A 17,387-nucleotide genomic window follows, 5' to 3' on the forward strand; every position below is an offset into this window, starting at 1 on the left:
GTGATTATTAAACTACTGTAAGTAATATTTGAAAGATTGGAGAGAACTGGTCAGACATCACAGAATTGGAGGATAAATGTCATCGTAATTTTCCAAATTAAGGATAGAAAAAGAACAGTACGATAGTCATTGGTTTTCAGAAGATCCCAAAGTAAGTATATGCAGGAGACAAAGAAAGAAACAATGGCATAAAGACAGAGGAAGATTGAGGCAGACAGAGAGAGACAGAGAGACGGAGACAGAGAGACAGAGACAGAGAGATACACAGAGAAATGATGATTTGAGAATTGTACTAATAAATGGGGCAATCAACAAGTATGTCTTCCTGTAATATGAAGCCTTTAAATTGAGGCTGAAAGGGAACCAAGGGCAAAAACCAAGAGGATGGCATTCTAGGCTTAGAAAAACCCTGTGAAAAATCATGGATATGGGAGGTGAAGATATAGATGCAGAAACAGCAATTAGCCCTATTTGGACGGAGCCGAGAGTATATGAACAGAAATAATGTATGGTCAGTTGGAAGTCAGATTTTAAAGAAGTGTCAAACAGGAAACATACACACTATATCTGTACTAAGAGAAACTGGAAACCATTGAAGCCAACAATGGAGCTGCTTGGTCAGCCCTGAATTTGGGGAGGATCAGTTTGGTCACTGGAAGCCTGATGTCCTTTATCTCAGCCAAGTGGGAAAAGGAGAAAAGGCACCCACTGAATTCCGGCCCAGCTCTGTCAATGGTGTGACCTTAGACAAATCAATCCTTTTTTTGAGCTTCAGTTTACCTGGTAAATGGTGACAATATGTTGGCCCACCTTGCAGAATGATGGTGCATTTACCATTTATCAGATAGGATAAAGCTTATCAGAAATGGGCAAGTATGTAATGTTTGGGCTAGATTTCTGGAGGATCTCAGGGCCAGCCTGAGTCCTTGGTCTTAGTGGAGGAGGCAGGAGAGCCACTGGCATGGTCAAAGATAGAATGTATCATTTCTAGTCCTTCTCAGCCTTTATATACCTTAGTATAATTACATCATTACCACACACTGAATATGTGTGAACTAGAGAACCATGACATCACCACGCTGAGTACTAAGTATCTATGGGAACTAGAGGACCATGACATCACCACGCTGAGTACTAAGTATCTATGGGAACTAGAGGACCATGACATCACCACGCTGAGTACTACTAAGTATCTGTGGGAACTAGAGGACCATGACATCACCATGCTGAGTACTAAGTATATGTGGGAACTAGAGAACCATGACATCACCACACTGAGTACTAAGTATCTATGGGAACTGGAGAACCATGACATCACCACGCTGAGTACTAAGTATCTATGGGAACTAGAGGACCATGACATCACCACGCTGAGTACTACTAAGTATCTGTGGGAACTAGAGGACCATGACATCACCATGCTGAGTACTAAGTATATGTGGGAACTAGAGAACCATGACATCACCACACTGAGTACTAAGTATCTATGGGAACTGGAGAACCATGACATCACCACGCTGAGTACTAAGTATCTATGGGAACTAGAGGACCATGACATCACCATGCTGAGTACTAAGTATATGTGGGAACTAGAGAACCATGACATCACCACGCTGAGTACTACTAAGTATCTGTGGGAACTAGAGGACCATGACATCACCATGCTGAGTACTAAGTATATGTGGGAACTAGAGAACCATGACATCACCACACTGAGTACTAAGTATCTATGGGAACTGGAGAACCATGACATCACCACGCTGAGTACTAAGTATCTATGGGAACTAAAAGACCATGACATCACCACGCTGAGTACTAAGTATCTATGGGAACTGGAGAACCATGACATCACCACCCTGAGTACTAAGTATCTATGGGAACTGGAGAACCATGACATCACCATGCTGAGTACTAAGTATCTATGGGAACTAGAGGACCATGACATCACCATGCTGAGTACTAAGTATATGTGGGAACTAGAGAACCATGACATCACCACGCTGAGTACTAAGTATCTATGGGAACTAGAGGACCATGACATCACCACGCTGAGTACTAAGTATCTATGGGAACTAGAGGACCATGACATCACCACGCTGAGTACTACTAAGTATCTGTGGGAACTAGAGGACCATGACATCACCATGCTGAGTACTAAGTATATGTGGGAACTAGAGAACCATGACATCACCACACTGAGTACTAAGTATCTATGGGAACTGGAGAACCATGACATCACCACGCTGAGTACTAAGTATCTATGGGAACTAAAAGACCATGACATCACCACGCTGAGTACTAAGTATCTATGGGAACTGGAGAACCATGACATCACCACGCTGAGTACTAAGTATCTATGGGAACTGGAGAACCATGACATCACCATGCTGAGTACTAAGTATCTATGGGAACTAGAGGACCATGACATCACCATGCTGAGTACTAAGTATATGTGGGAACTAGAGAACCATGACATCACCACGCTGAGTACTAAGTATCTATGGGAACTAGAGGACCATGACATCACCATGCTGAGTACTAAGTATCTGTGGGAACTAGAGACCATGACATCACACGCTGAGTACTAAGTATCTATGGGAACTAGAGGACCATGACATCACCATGCTGAGTACTAAGTATATGTGGGAACTAGAGAACCATGACATCACCACGCTGAGTACTAAGTATCTATGGGAACTAGAGGACCATGACATCACCACGCTGAGCACTAAGTATATGTGGGAACTAGAGAACCATGACATCACCACGCTGAGTACTAAGTATCTATGGGAACTAGAGGACCATGACATCACCATGCTGAGTACTAAGTATATGTGGGAACTAGAGAACCATGACATCACCACACTGAGTACTAAGTATCTATGGGAACTGGAGAACCATGACATCACCACGCTGAGTACTAAGTATCTATGGGAACTGGAGAACCATGACATCACCACGCTGAGTACTAAGTATCTATGGGAACTAAAAGACCATGACATCACCATGCTGAGTACCGAGTATCTATGGGGACTGGAGAACCATGACATCACCATGCTGAGTACTAAGTATCTATGGGAACTAGAGAACCATGACATCACCATGCTGAGTACCGAGTATCTATGGGGACTGGAGAACCATGACATCACCATGCTGAGTACTAAGTATCTATGGGAACTAAAAGACCATGACATCACCACGCTGAGTACTAAGTATCTATGGGAACTAGAGAACCATGACATCACCTTGCTGAGTACTAAGTATCTATGGGAACTGGAGAACCATGACATCACCACCCTGAGTACTAAGTATCTATGGGAACTGGAGAACCATGACATCACCATGCTGAGTACTAAGTATCTATGGGAACTAGAGGACCATGACATCACCACGCTGAGTACTAAGTATCTATGGGAACTAAAAGACCATGACATCACCATGCTGAGTACTAAGTATCTATGGGAACTAGAGGACCATGACATCACCATGCTGAGCACTAAGTATCTATGGGAACTAAAAGACCATGACATCACCACGCTGAGTACTAAGTATCTATGGGAACTAAAAGACCATGACATCACCATGCTGAGTACTGAGTATCTATGGGAACTAGAGAACCATGACATCACCACCCTGAGTACTAAGTATCTATGGGAACTGGAGAACCATGACATCACCATGCTGAGTACTAAGTATCTATGGGAACTGGAGAACCATGACATCACCATGCTGAGCACTAAGTATATGTGGGAACTAGAGAACCATGACATCACCACGCTGAGTACTAAGTATCTATGGGAACTAGAGGACCATGACATCACCACGCTGAGTACTAAGTATCTATGGGAACTAAAAGACCATGACATCACCATGCTGAGTACTGAGTATCTATGGGAACTAGAGGACCATGACATCACCACGCTGAGTACTAAGTATCTATGGGAACTAGAGAACCATAACATCCCCATGCTGAGTACTGAGTATCTATGAGAACTAGAGAACCATAATCTCATCAATCACACTGAGTTTCAAGTATATCTTGTGTCAAGTATACTTCTCCAGAGTTCTGGCCTTCTACACAGGTACATTGTAGAAGCCAATCAGAAATTTCACAATGCTACTACCATGGCCATTTTCTTCTTCCCATCTTTCTCTCACCATAGGGGATGATCTGAAATCTCTGACTTCCAGGCCTAGAGGACAATATTCGAGCCCATACTTGTGAGGTCAATCAGATACCCTAGAAGGTGCCATCACCTTCCTGGAACACTTTTTGGTTTTGGCTGAAGCAATTGGGGTTAAGTGATTTGCCCAGGGTCACATAGCTAGGAAGAGTTAAGTGTCTGAGAGCAGATTTGAACTCAGATCCTCCTGGCTTCAGGGCTGGTGCTCTATCCACTGAACTATCTAGCTGCCCTTCCTGAAACACTTTGATCTGCTTGCCCACAGGTATACCACAGGTGTTTTAAAGCCAGCATTTCCAAAGAGAATTAGATTCTCTGTGTCCATCCTTTGCAGTCTCCTCTTGGTGTTAAGGATACTGCCATGCATTCTCCTAACCCCTCAGAGATGGATGGGACCTTAGAGGTCCAACAAGGAAATGTCTCATGAGTTAGGAGACTCATAGGTCATAGGGGAAGTAGGTCTCTAACCCAGGGTTTTGGGATTCAAATCTTGACATCACCATAAAACAGCTTCCCAGCCCAATTGAGGAAATAATTCAGAACCTTCCATCACCATGTGGCAATAATAGGATGACTTAATATCATGGCCACCCAACCCAATCAGAATGACCATTGTTGCAAAGCATCCACTATGGAAGGGAAGATGTCCAAGCTTCCAGCATATGGGAATAGGAAGAATGTACTCCTCTATGATTTATTCAACAACCAGCTATTGAGCCAAGTCAGGGACAGTATGTGACTGAGATGGAAAACTCGCCTCTGTTTCTCCTCTGCCCTATAGGTGGCCATACCCAAGGTGAGCTTTGCAGGCAAACAAGGACTCCCTGCTGGATCTGGGCCTTCAAAATCAGCGTTTCCAAATGCAACATCATTTTGTAAGTAAACATGAATTTCTGACGGCCACTCATCTTTTCGCTATGGGAATCTTCAAATTTAACCTCCCCATCTCCACCCCACTTTGTTCTGCTCTCCATCAGACTGCACTAAAAATGTATAAAAGAGTCTGGGAGCTTCTTCAAGCTCTTGTTTGTTCTGATCAGCATGATCACAAAGTGGAATGGGCGTGCTTTGGGGGGCACAGGTTTTCCTAGAGTTTCAGACCTAGAACTGGAAGTAGCCTTAGAGATCACCTAGTTCAACATCCTCATGTTATAGATCGAGCACCTGAGACCCAAAAAGAACATGTCAAGGTCACACAAGTAGTGCGAGAGCCAGGGTTTAAATCCAGGCCCTGGCATGGCAAGTTCCCTGTTCTTTCCACCACAATACATCAGTCTCTAAACATATCTGTCGGATGATCCGATGTCCTAAAATAGAGTACAGGACTTCATAGGTAGAAAAACTTGAGTTCAAATTCTGCCCAGCAGCATCTGGTAGCCCCAGTAAAGTCTCTTAAGCTATCCAAGCCCTTGTTTTGTCATCCATAACATGAAGGAGTTGGACTTAATGACATCTAAGGACCTTCCTTGTCTGTAAAAGTAGGATAATACTGCCTGGATTCCACATCAGACAAGATAATGTACAGAAAGCATTTTTGCAAACCTTACAAGTGCTATGGAAATGTTTGTGCTTCCTTGAGGAGATTCTGACGAAAGTGACTATTAGACTAAGTGCTCTCCGAGATCAGTTGAGTCTGGCAAACATCATTTGAGCAACTGCTATGTACCAATCACTGGGTCAAAAAGAAAAGACCATAATCAGTCATTCAATCAGCATTTACTCAGAATCTGATACATACCAGCTCGGCCCTGGGGGTGGGTGGAGTGGAAATACAACAAATGCCAACAAGAGACACCAAAAGGAAGACGTCCCTGACCTCAAGGAGCTTGCATTCTACCACACTGTCTCTGGATCGGACTGTGGCTGACCATCACTAGACTGTGTCTCTCGAGCAAGAAAAAGCCCACGGTCACCAAGGTTGCAGAAAAGCTCAGGAATACAGGCACGGGTGTACCCATACAGGTATTTAATACCGTGATGCAGAATGTTAAGGAGGGAGGCGAAGCAAAACAGTGGGAGGCAGAACAGGAGCATTGGCCAAAACCAGGATTAATTATTTGAATTTCAGAAACAGGGGAAGAGCCATGGCCTTCTGAAGGTCAAGCAGGAAGGGCCAATTATCAGGGAGAAGTAAGGAGGAAAGCTGACTGTGGAACCAATAATAACAAATCCAGAAGACTAAAAGTTCTCATTCTGACTATAAAATCAGGGTCCTTTTCATAATGAGCAAAATAGAATATTTAACCCAGAAAGCACAAAATCAGATCAAATTTCTTCTTTCTCAAAAAAATCAGAGAGAACTTAATCATAAATACTACAATTATGAAAACAGAACAGTGATTAAATTACCATGAGGTAGCTCCTCCTACAACCATTGGCTTAATTAGCTGAAGCTGGCAGCATATATTAATATTTCCAGATATATTTGCATACACTCACAACAGGTTCCTACCAGATATTAACAGAAAAGTAATTTTTGCTATTATTAAGTTAGGAGACTTTTTCTTATTAAATCAAATTTCTGTCTTCTTCCCCTAGCAAGTCATGGTTTAGAGAATAAAAAGGCTTTATTTTTCCTGAAGCCTTTTCTCTTCCATTTCCCAAAAAAAAAAAAGGGAGGAAATGAAAATTGTATAGAACTGGAAGGGTTCTCATAAATCATCCAGTCCAAAACCATATCCATTCACAGAGTAAGGAACTGAGTCCCAAATAGATCACATGCCCAAGTTTCTTAAAGTTGAACAGCTAGTTAGTAGCAGAAATGGAATCTGAAGCCAGGACTCTTAACTCTGTCTCCTGCTGCAGTGTAAAGATGCTCTGAAGAACTGTTTGTTTCTGCCCTTTTCCTCCTACCTCTCTAGGGCGTTCTTCAAAGCCCAGTCTGAACAGACTCCCAACTAAATATGCACATCTCCGAGGTCACAGCTCTGAGATTTAGGAGCTAAAAATTTCTGTCTTCAGAAAGGGTCAGAAAGAAAATAGAAGCTAATTGGCAAGACCATTATGCTAGATAGTCCGGACTGAGAAGAAGCATGGGAAACCAACCAGGAATTTCAGTGGTCATCTAGGTCAAGGGAAAAACCAACAGTCATTTTCTAGGCCTGAATTCTTAAAAATTGCCTGGGGCCAAGAGTCTCCATGATTGGTCTCCCTTATAAAGATGCCTTATTTGAGAGTTATGACTTAGAAAGATAATTCTTGAACATAAGATTAAGGGACTTTAATTGAGGAGAGTCCTTAGAAATCATATGGTACAATCCCCTCATTTTACCATTTAAAGAGTCACACAAGGGAAGGACTAAAAGGTGATTTGTCCAACCGCCCTCATTTAACAGATTTGGACCTTGAGACTCATAAAAGAAGTCACTTGCCCAAGATCGCACAGGGGGTGAATGAGAGCTGGTTTTCAGCACCAGCTCCTAAATTTGTCACCATATGTGATGCAGTGTCTCCCTGTGCTTATGCTTCACTTAATTTGGGGAGTCATGGAATCGGTGAACAAAAATACTCTATTGATAATGCAAGTACCTTTTTGGACCTAGCTTGATCCATAATCTGCACAGATACATGGGAGGCACCTTGCAGTAAAGAAACGTTAAAGGCATTTTTTCCTACCAAGGTGAGTGAAATTGGTATTCACTGCTGATAAAACTCTGTGGGGGCCTGAATTCTGGGCACATTTCTGCGAGTTGTGTGATGGTGGAGATCATGTCGGCTCCTCCATTCTCATACTAGTTCAGAGATCTATTGAGCATCAAACTGAGAGCACCAAATCTGCTATAACTTTGCTAAGAGACCTTGTCCCATCAAACAACCTCAGTTCCTTTTCTGATAAATGAGATCAGACTACCACACCTTGACATCCTAAATATATGATGCTATTATCTTAGATGAATGGATAGATGGCTGGATGGCTGGATGGACAGATGAATAGATAGGTGGATGGATGGATAAATGGACAGATGGATGGATGGATGGATGGATGGATGGATGGATGGATAGGTGGATGGATGGTTAGATAGACAGATGGATGGAAGGATGGATGGATGGATGGATGGATGGATGGATGGATGGATGGATGGTTAGATAGACAGATGGATGGATGGATGGATGTATGTATGGATGGATGGATGGATAGGTGTATGGATGGATAGATGAATGGATGGATTGATGAATAGATGGATGGATGGATGGATGGATGGATCAGTGAATAAATAGCATTGATTGCTTACTTGAGTGCCAAATATTGTGCTAATCACTGACAACAAACAGAAAAAGAAAAGCTCCTGCTCTCCTGGAGCTCAAACTCTAAGGAAGACAACTCATGTAGAAGAGAGAAGAGCCATGAAGAGGAGGCAGTCCCAAGGTCTCTGTGGACATGGTTAGAGAACAGGGGGCAAGGATGGATAGGTGGATGGATGGTTAGATAGACAGATGGATGGATAGGTGGATGGATGGTTAGATAGACAGATGGATGGATGGATGGATGGATGGGTGGATGGATGGATAGGTGTATGGATGGATAGATGAATGGATGGATTGATGAATAGAAGGATAGATGGATGGATGGATGGATCAGTGAATAAATAGCATTGATTGCTTACTTGAGTGCCAAATATTGTGCTAATCACTGACAACAAACAGAAAAAGAAAAGCTCCTGCTCTCCTGGAGCTCAAACTCTAAGGAAGACAACTCATGTAGAAGAGAGAAGAGCCATGAAGAGGAGGCAGTCCCAAGGTCTCTGTGGACATGGTTAGAGAACAGAGGGCAAGGCCCAGGAGTCTGAAGGTTACATCACTATATACACATTCCAAATGATTTTATAAAGATGATATTAAGGATGTAAGTCAGTAGATATGGTTATTGGCTCCAAACATTCTTTGCATCTTTCTTTGAAACAATAGAGAAGTATACAAGAGACCTCAAGGAGTGCCCTGGCCACCATATTTACTAATTGTTGGAACTATGGACGAGTTAACTTCCAGATTATAACTTCTCAGATTATATGATAGAGAGGAAGGGCCAATCCTCATTTGGTGGAGGAAGCTTCCAAACCAGAAGTCTCTATGCTCTCTGATCTATACCTTTATAATTTTTCAAGTTGTTCAGTTGCTTTTCCTTTCAAATACTCTATAATTAATCCCTTCTATCCTTTTAGTACCCCCTTCTCCAAAAAAACTTTCTATGATTCTTGCACACAATGACTTTTAAGAGCCTGTTCTCTCAATACCCCTAGAACTCTTTGTACCTCCTTCATGCACTTATCACCAAATATTTGGAATCATTTCAACCTGTATTTATGTTTCATTTCCCTATTAGACTGTGATCTTCAGGGATTTTATCTAATCTAATCTTTTACAGAACCAAAAAGGCCTCTGAATACAGTGGTGTTTCTTGAACCCATATGCTTAAAGAATTATTGGTGAAAAAAAAGGTGACTTTTTTTGCATAGATGGAAAAATATGCAAGGAATTAAGATGTAGTCAAGGCACCAGAAAGCATATATAAATTAAAAAAAAAAACAAATTGGAAATGGTGTTCTCATTTCCCATGTGTCCCTTTATATGATAAGACTCAGAGCAGATTTCCATAGCACCCTCTTGGTCACAGACAGCAGGAGTCCAAAGGAAGCCGAGAGATTCATTCCATGTCTATTTTAGGAGACTTCTCTCAGCCAAAATTTCAACAGAAAAATGGACTGAACAGACCATTGCTAGAAAGATAGACTTAGCAGGGGCTTTGTGAAATGGATACTGGGCTTTCAGAATAGCTTTTCAAATCTGAAAAATGAACATGTTTCAAAGGGGAAGATTTTGCCTTTAGAGTTTCTTTATCCCAAATAAACATGTTTTTATGGTGTTCTTGAGAATGGGGGCTCGACCCCCCAACCTGCAAAAAACATAGCCCAGACAAATCTACTCCTAGATCAAAAAGGTTCTCAGAATCCACTCAAAATCATAATTTATAAGCACTCACTAATGATTTTACCATTATTAGTTAGCCAAAAGGCTCAGAAGAACACAAAATGTCCCAGAAAATCAATTTATTTATTAATATGTGAACATGTTACCTCCAGAAGAATACAGGCTGATTGAAGGCAAACTCCACCTCGCTTTTATACCTGGATGACCCTGAGCAAATGACATAACCTCCATGGATTCCTTTCAGCATTATGTCTCCGATCCCATGATCCTAGGTGCCTCTGAGCTCCTTTTTAGAGGATTATCATTGTTCAGCAGTTCTCTTTGTATACAACCTCAATTCACCTCTACTGTTTTCACCCATTGATTCTACTTGCTGCGTGAGAGAACAAGGAAGACCTTTTTTAAGTCGGCCATTTTTTTTTGTTTTGTTTCCAAGACACAAGAAGAAAGACTGGGAAGAAGTCTATTTTCAACCGCATATATGAAGGAATAACAACTTTTTCAGAATAAGAATCTCATTAAAGGTGAAAATAGTCTGAGAAAAACCAGCCCACTGGCAAATATGATCTTTGACTAGTGAAATAATACCAAAGTGAGAGCATTGGTTGATCCCTTTGTAGAAACCTGAGAGATTGATTCTGCTAAATGCAGAAACTAGAAAAAGAGGCTGCCTGCCTTTGAATGTGGACTCCATGTTTACTTATTCTAGCCACACGATATCTCTTTGAACCAAACCCAGGCTGAATTAATGAAAAACCAGTTTTGAGAGAGAATCAGAGGGAGAACAATCTGTATCATTTGCCATAAACCAGATGGACCAGATAAGGAAATAGCTGGAGATAAGGCTTCTGGTACCCAGTCAATTCTATGAACTCAGGCAAATAGTTGGACTTCCCTGAGTCACAGTTGCCCCTTCTTAGACAGGAACCTTAACTCTCAGCTGCCCTCCTAAAATCTAAATTGTTCTCAAAGACTATTTTTATTATCTCCTCTAGATCTTTCTGTGTCTGTCTCTCTGTGTATGTTTATCTCTGTCTATTTGTCTATCTCTATCTCTCTGTATTTCTTTCTCTGTCTCTCTTTTTCTCTTTCTCTTTCTCTCTGTTTCTGTGTGTATGTCTGCCTCTGTCTTTCTCTCTCTCTCTGTCTGTATTAGTCTGTCTCTGTCTGTCTGTTTGTCTCTCTCTCTCTCTCTCTCTCTCTCTCTCTCCCAAATAAGTTTTCACCAAAGAGCTACTCAGTTGTTTTTTTAAGTGGGGAGAAATTTTCCACAGTTACAACAGGATCACACTTTGCACTGAGCACAAATTATCCCATAAGAACATTCTAAGAAATTAAAATAATTAAAAAGGTACTTCATAAGCTATCTTTCTAGATCAAGGGTTCTCACCTGTAAATGTGTGTGTGTGTGTGTGTGTGTGATTAATGCCTTTGGCAATCTAGACAAAATAGAGATGGAGAGAAAGTCTCTACCTTTAAAATGCTTAAATTCTAATGTGGAAAACAAGGAGAACTGGAGAAAAAACTAGGAGACAGCATGGTTTAGAGATCTGGGAAGTGATATGGCTCATGGAAAGAGAAAAAGAAAACACACTTATTAAAACTAGGGAACTTAGACCTAAAGTCCAAGATTGTGGTAGAAAAACATTGAAGATGATGACCTAAGTATAAACACCAAGGTGAGAAGATGGCCAGGACCTGGACCTATCATTTTATGGTAACTGCCAGAGTGAAGCCTCCTCTACTATTTCATGTAAGCATCGTCTCTGAGATTTTTGGTCTTAGAAATTTGCTTAAAGAGATGAGAGCTCAAGAAATTTACCCAGAATGACACAGCCATTGGGCTGTGGGACTTAGATCCAGGTCTACCTGTCTCTAAAAGTAGCTCTTCCTCCACTATTCCTTATCTCATTAGGAGGGACTTGAAGAAAGCCAGAGAAAATACATAGAGAGGAGGGATACAAATTGGTGGGGAAAATACTGTGGTACATGAGCTGGTGAATCAATTAGAGGAATAAGGATTGCCTTGCTCTGGTGAGGACCCAATTGAGATTGTACAACATAAATTTGTAGTGGATCCAGTTACCATGGTTTTGTGATTGCTTCATTCAGCAACATGTGAATAGGCGAAACAGAAGTGGATGCTGATAAGTTATCCAAGAGTGGACCTTGGCAGGATAATATCAGGGACAGGGAAATGGGGCAAAAGATGAAGAGAAAAAGATAATGTGTACTTGAACTGGATGGCTAAGAAGGGAAAAGTTTGAGAATGTCTTGAGTTAAGGGTTGATGACTGGGAAAAGAAGTGAGAGGTATAGTGCTTAGGAATCATTGGGAAGACTAAAAGAAAATGGATTAGAGTTTGTAAGGAAGAGAGAAAGATGTAATAGCAACAAAATGTGATGTGATCAGGGAATTGCAAAGTTTATTAAAAATGAAAGTCTCTTTGTGGTTGATGAAAGATCAATAATATGACTATCTCCGTGTGTAGCTGAGGTAAGATGGAGGAGTAAATTAAGGAACAGGAGTACAAGATATTTGAGGGAATAATAATGTGAATGTTGACAGTCCTACTATGAAAGCTGGACATGGAGAAGAGAGAAAGAGAAACCAGGTATTGAATCCATTGAGGAAGAAAGGAAAGTGTCCTAGCAGTTGTTTGTTAACAATTTGTAGAACCTTGATTGGTAATAAATACGAATTGAATGAACTTAGAAGAAGTCTGACTTTCAGATACCATCCAACACCTTCAAAAATTTGTCCCCTTCCACAATGACTTCCTGAGCTTACTCGGTCTTGTCCAGGTAATTTCTCCTTTCATTTTTGCTTTCTTCAGCGACACTTCTGTTCTGCAAACAAGGACTATGAGATTAGAGCCCTAAAGACATCAGTCGTTACTGGCTTTAAGAGTGAAACAAGGTTGTTAAATCAATTCCCTCCTTTTTTCTACTTGTCCTCATTCCAATTTTAACTCGAAATGCTCCCAAGATAAAATGGCTTCGTTGGACTCTTGCTCTACTTTTTAAAACTTGCTTGTCCTTCAAACTGTTTCTGCCTGTCTTATGAGATGATAGGCTTGTAATTTTCCACCATTCTCCTTCAGCAAAGTTTTTAAATGATTTTGTTTTCTAACCTGCATCTCCCCTAGCTGCTACAACAGTCCGCTTGGCAAGAAAGCATAGAATTCAAAAGTTGGAAGGGATGTCAGTTTTCATTGATTTCATACCTATACCTGAAAAATAATCCCCTTTATATAACCCCCACCAAGTGGCAAAGTGCTTGGAGAATTCCAGGGAGGAACAACCCACTACATGCTGAGAGAGCCCCTTGAGAGAGCTTTCATTTTAAGTAAATGCTTTCCTTAAAACAAGCTGAAGCTGCCTCTTTTTTTGCAACTTTCACTACCCCTAATTCCTTTGGCACCAAACAGAATGAGTCTAAAGCTTTTTTGAAATGGCTTTTCAAATACTTGAAGACAGACATCATCCACGCCCCATCCCCACACCATGTTTCTCTTTTCCAAGCTAATCTTCCCTAGTTCTCTTCAGTCCATTTTAATACACTTTATCTCTGGTTCCTCTGTCCTATCTATACCAAATTTCCTAAAATAGAGTGCCCAGAGCTGCACTCCACTTCAGAGTGATCTGAACAGGGCAGAGGAGCCCAAGACAGACAGCCTCATTTCTGCAATATATGTATTCTATTAACGCTGCTCCATGCCACATGAAATTCCTCCATTTTCTGTTATATGGAGATATCATTTGACCCACTGTTTCCTTTCTATGCTCTTTGGGTTTGCTTCTTATCATTATTTATTGATATCTTTTTGTAAATGGTTATTCTCTGAGTCAATGATGGTGGTTTGGGGGTGTTTTTCATCCTTCCTTTTCTTCAGCTTTTTAAGTTCTCTCCCGGTTCTCTTACCCATCTCCCTGCTGCTTCTCAGGCGGCATCTGTTGATCTTCATCAATGTCATGCTTGTCACTTTTGGGTGTTTTCCAAGGTTCTGATCTAGATCACTCCTCTCACTTGATGACCTCAACCCTTCTTATGGGTGAAACAATTACCTCCATGCTCATGGCTCCCAAATTTCTATACTGGCCCTACAACAGCTCCTGTTCCAAAGTATATCATCAGTGCCGGAGTGCCTCCTTTGCCAAATCCCTGTGTCACAAGGGTTCAAATGGATTTTTTTAAAATAAATGTCCTATAGAAATATCAAGCTCAATATCCAAAGCCAAACTCATTATCTTACTCCCATGTTCCCACCTCTTCCAAGCTTCCTATTTTGGTCAAAAGCATTGGAACCTTTTAGTTGCTCAGATTTTCAATCCTATTGTCATCCTCAACTCCTAATTCTCACTCACTGCCACATCCGATCAGGTGCAAAACCTTATTAATTCTATCTCCATATCTCTCATATCCAACATCCTTTCTCCATTCATACTGTAACCTCTTTCCAGGTGTAGACTTTCACCACCTCTTACTCAGACTATTGTAATAACCTTCTAATTGTTTTTCCAATTTCGAGTCTCACTCCATCTTGCAGCTCTGTGCCTTGGTCAATCAGTAAATATGTATTTATTTAATACCTACTGTGTGCCAGCTATTGTGCTAAGTGCTGGGGAAACAAAGAAAAGCTCTTTCAAAGAGCTCACATTCCAATGGTGAAGACAATGTAAGACAATATGTGGATATCTACAGGACAAATTGGTGATCATCAGTAAAGGGAAATGATAATTCCCCATGCTTGTGATGCTCTCGTGCTTGAACTCTGCTGGTCCCAACACCTGACCTTTCAGGCCCCATCTTTGCCTGTCCCTCACACCTGGCATATGATTCCCCTTCACCTCTGCTGCTTAGAGTCCCTTGTTCCCTCAAATCTCTGCTCAAGCTTAGGCAAGATAGCTCAAGCTATCACCTGAGCTGCAAGTGCTCTCTCCACAGAGAGGAAAAACTAATGAGCTTGTATTTCTCTTCCAAGGACACGCTGCCTTCCACAAGGAAACATTCAGAGGGCAGGAAGAACTTTGTTTTTTTTTCTACCAGTCTCTAATACAGCTTATTAAATGCTTGTTGTGATAGATAACCTATATGTGTGTGTACAGAGAAAGACAGAGCTACAGAGACAGAGACAGAGAAGGGGGAGGAGGAGGAGGAGAATGAGGAGGAAAGAGAGAAAGAGAGGAGAGACAGAAAGAAAGAGGGGGAAGGGAAGGAAAGAGGGGGAGAGGCAGAGAGAAACAGAGAGAGGGGCTAGGTGGTGAAAATGAAAAGACAAAATTAAAAAGTTCCTACTCTCAAGTAGTTTACAATCTATCAGGAAGGGGCTGCAGTAATGAGGGAAGGAAAGGGAATAAACACGTATTAAGCACTGACTACATGCTAAGGACTTCTTACAAATATTATCTTACTTGATTCTCACAATAACACTGCGAGATAGGGTAAATTATCCTCATTCTGCATTTGGAGAAACTGAGGCCAATAGAAGTTAAATGATTTGCCCAGAGTCACACAGCTAGTCAGTTTCTAAGTCTGAATTTGAACTGAAGTCTCCTGGACACCAGACCTACTGCTCTATGCACTAAGCCACCAGCTGCCTCCTTGTATATGTTTGAGAGTGTATGCATATACACATACTATATTTTAATAGATATACATCATACATATGTGTATATACATAATCATATATAGATATATACACATATAGATAGATAGATGGATGCTTAATAAATGCTTGTTGATTGTTTAATTCCCAGATCACAGTTCTAATTCCCTTACCAAGCTGGTTGTTTTTCTCCAGCGTCCTCCAATCTTGTCAGTGTCCTTCTGATAGTTATCCAAGTAACCAAAAAAAAAAAAAAAAGGACATGTGGTCATGTGTAGACCTTGGCTATTTATGAACCCCTCTCTGCCCCCTCAGCCCAGACAATAGTGATGTGGTTGAGAATAACTAGCATCTAGCAGATTATTATTTTTAAAGATATAGTACTATATTCTAGGTAACTGTGTTCTGAAATCCACTCCATTTAGAAAGGTGAAAATTAAAAGTCTTTTGTGAGATACAGAGGCCTACTCGAGGTGTTTATTGCATGGATAATGAATCCAGGGGTTCTGGCAGAGTCTGTATTTCCAAAAACGGAAGAAGGCAAGGGACTGAAGGTTATTGATAGACTAGTGAGTCTTAGACCACAATAGAAGTCAATAGAAGGATTCTGAAATCTTTATTTATATTCTGTGAACATGCTTCCCATGCAAATGTAGATAATGAGCAGACACTGATTAAATTGTCCATATGAATATTCATGGATCACCTGGACCTCCATGCTAATTCCATTCTTTATAACTGCCACTGCCTCTGCAGAACCAAGCTGCTCCCTCTTCCCAAAAGAGGAGATGGCCATTCACTGACTCTGGGCAGAAAAGCAAAGAAATGGGAGCATCCCACTTCCAATTAAAAACAAAACAAAACAAAACACTGTTTCAGAAAACAATGCCATCCGTGTCAGGGATTGATGCAACCTTTGGATGCTAGAATATTTCTGCCTTTGAAATAAATAACTCTGTATTCACTAGGTAAAATACAGGAAGGCTCCCTTTCCCATGAAAGTTTATGCTCTTAACATCATCTTCATCACCCCGAAATATCAGTCCCAAACAGCCGTGCTTGGTGTATAGAATACCAAGCATCTGGATAATTCAAAATATCACCATTTTTATTGACATTTTCCATCTCCGTCTATAAAGGGCCATAGCTCGTAACTTTAGAGCTAAAAGTGATCTCAAAGGTGATCATTTCAGAGAACAGCAGATGACATAACTGGCTTGGAGTCACTCAGCTAGAAAGTGTTTGAGGAGGGGTTTGAATAAGAAACTTTCTAACCCCAAGTCCAGCACCTTCCCTGGGTCTCTGCTTTTCACATTTCTCCTTAGTTTCCTTATTCTGTTTTTTTTTTCATTCCCATCACTCCTTCCATAGTATGTCAGGTCCTCCTGCGTCAACCTGTAATCATCCTATTCAAATTACACACCACACCAAGTGTTCCACACACATTCATACAGCCCAGAATGCCTTCCATATTGCTCCAATGTCTATAGAATAAAGTCCAAATTTCTTAGGTCACCATGTATGGTTTGACCCCAAATTTACTCTCAAAAAACAGCCCCCTAGAAACTGTAGCCAAACTGTTCATTTCTAAAATGACTTGACCTCAGCCTTAGCGACTGTGATGTCTCTTCAAACCCACACTGAGTTCCCACTTGAACAACTTCTTCACA

At 41.1% G+C, this 17,387-nt stretch overlaps 1 long non-coding RNA gene across 1 annotated transcript; it reads left to right on the forward strand.

Annotated features, from left to right (window-relative positions):
* Positions 1-4,002: 4,002 nt before the first annotated feature.
* Positions 4,003-10,575, forward strand: LOC127552219 (uncharacterized). Its single transcript, XR_007951294.1, has 3 exons — positions 4,003-4,082; positions 4,966-5,059; positions 10,262-10,575. It is a non-coding gene; the product is annotated as an uncharacterized LOC127552219 (long non-coding RNA).
* Positions 10,576-17,387: the final 6,812 nt, after the last annotated feature.

Source organism: Antechinus flavipes, chromosome 2, assembly GCF_016432865.1.
Source record: "Antechinus flavipes isolate AdamAnt ecotype Samford, QLD, Australia chromosome 2, AdamAnt_v2, whole genome shotgun sequence".
Lineage (NCBI taxonomy): Eukaryota > Metazoa > Chordata > Mammalia > Dasyuromorphia > Dasyuridae > Antechinus > Antechinus flavipes.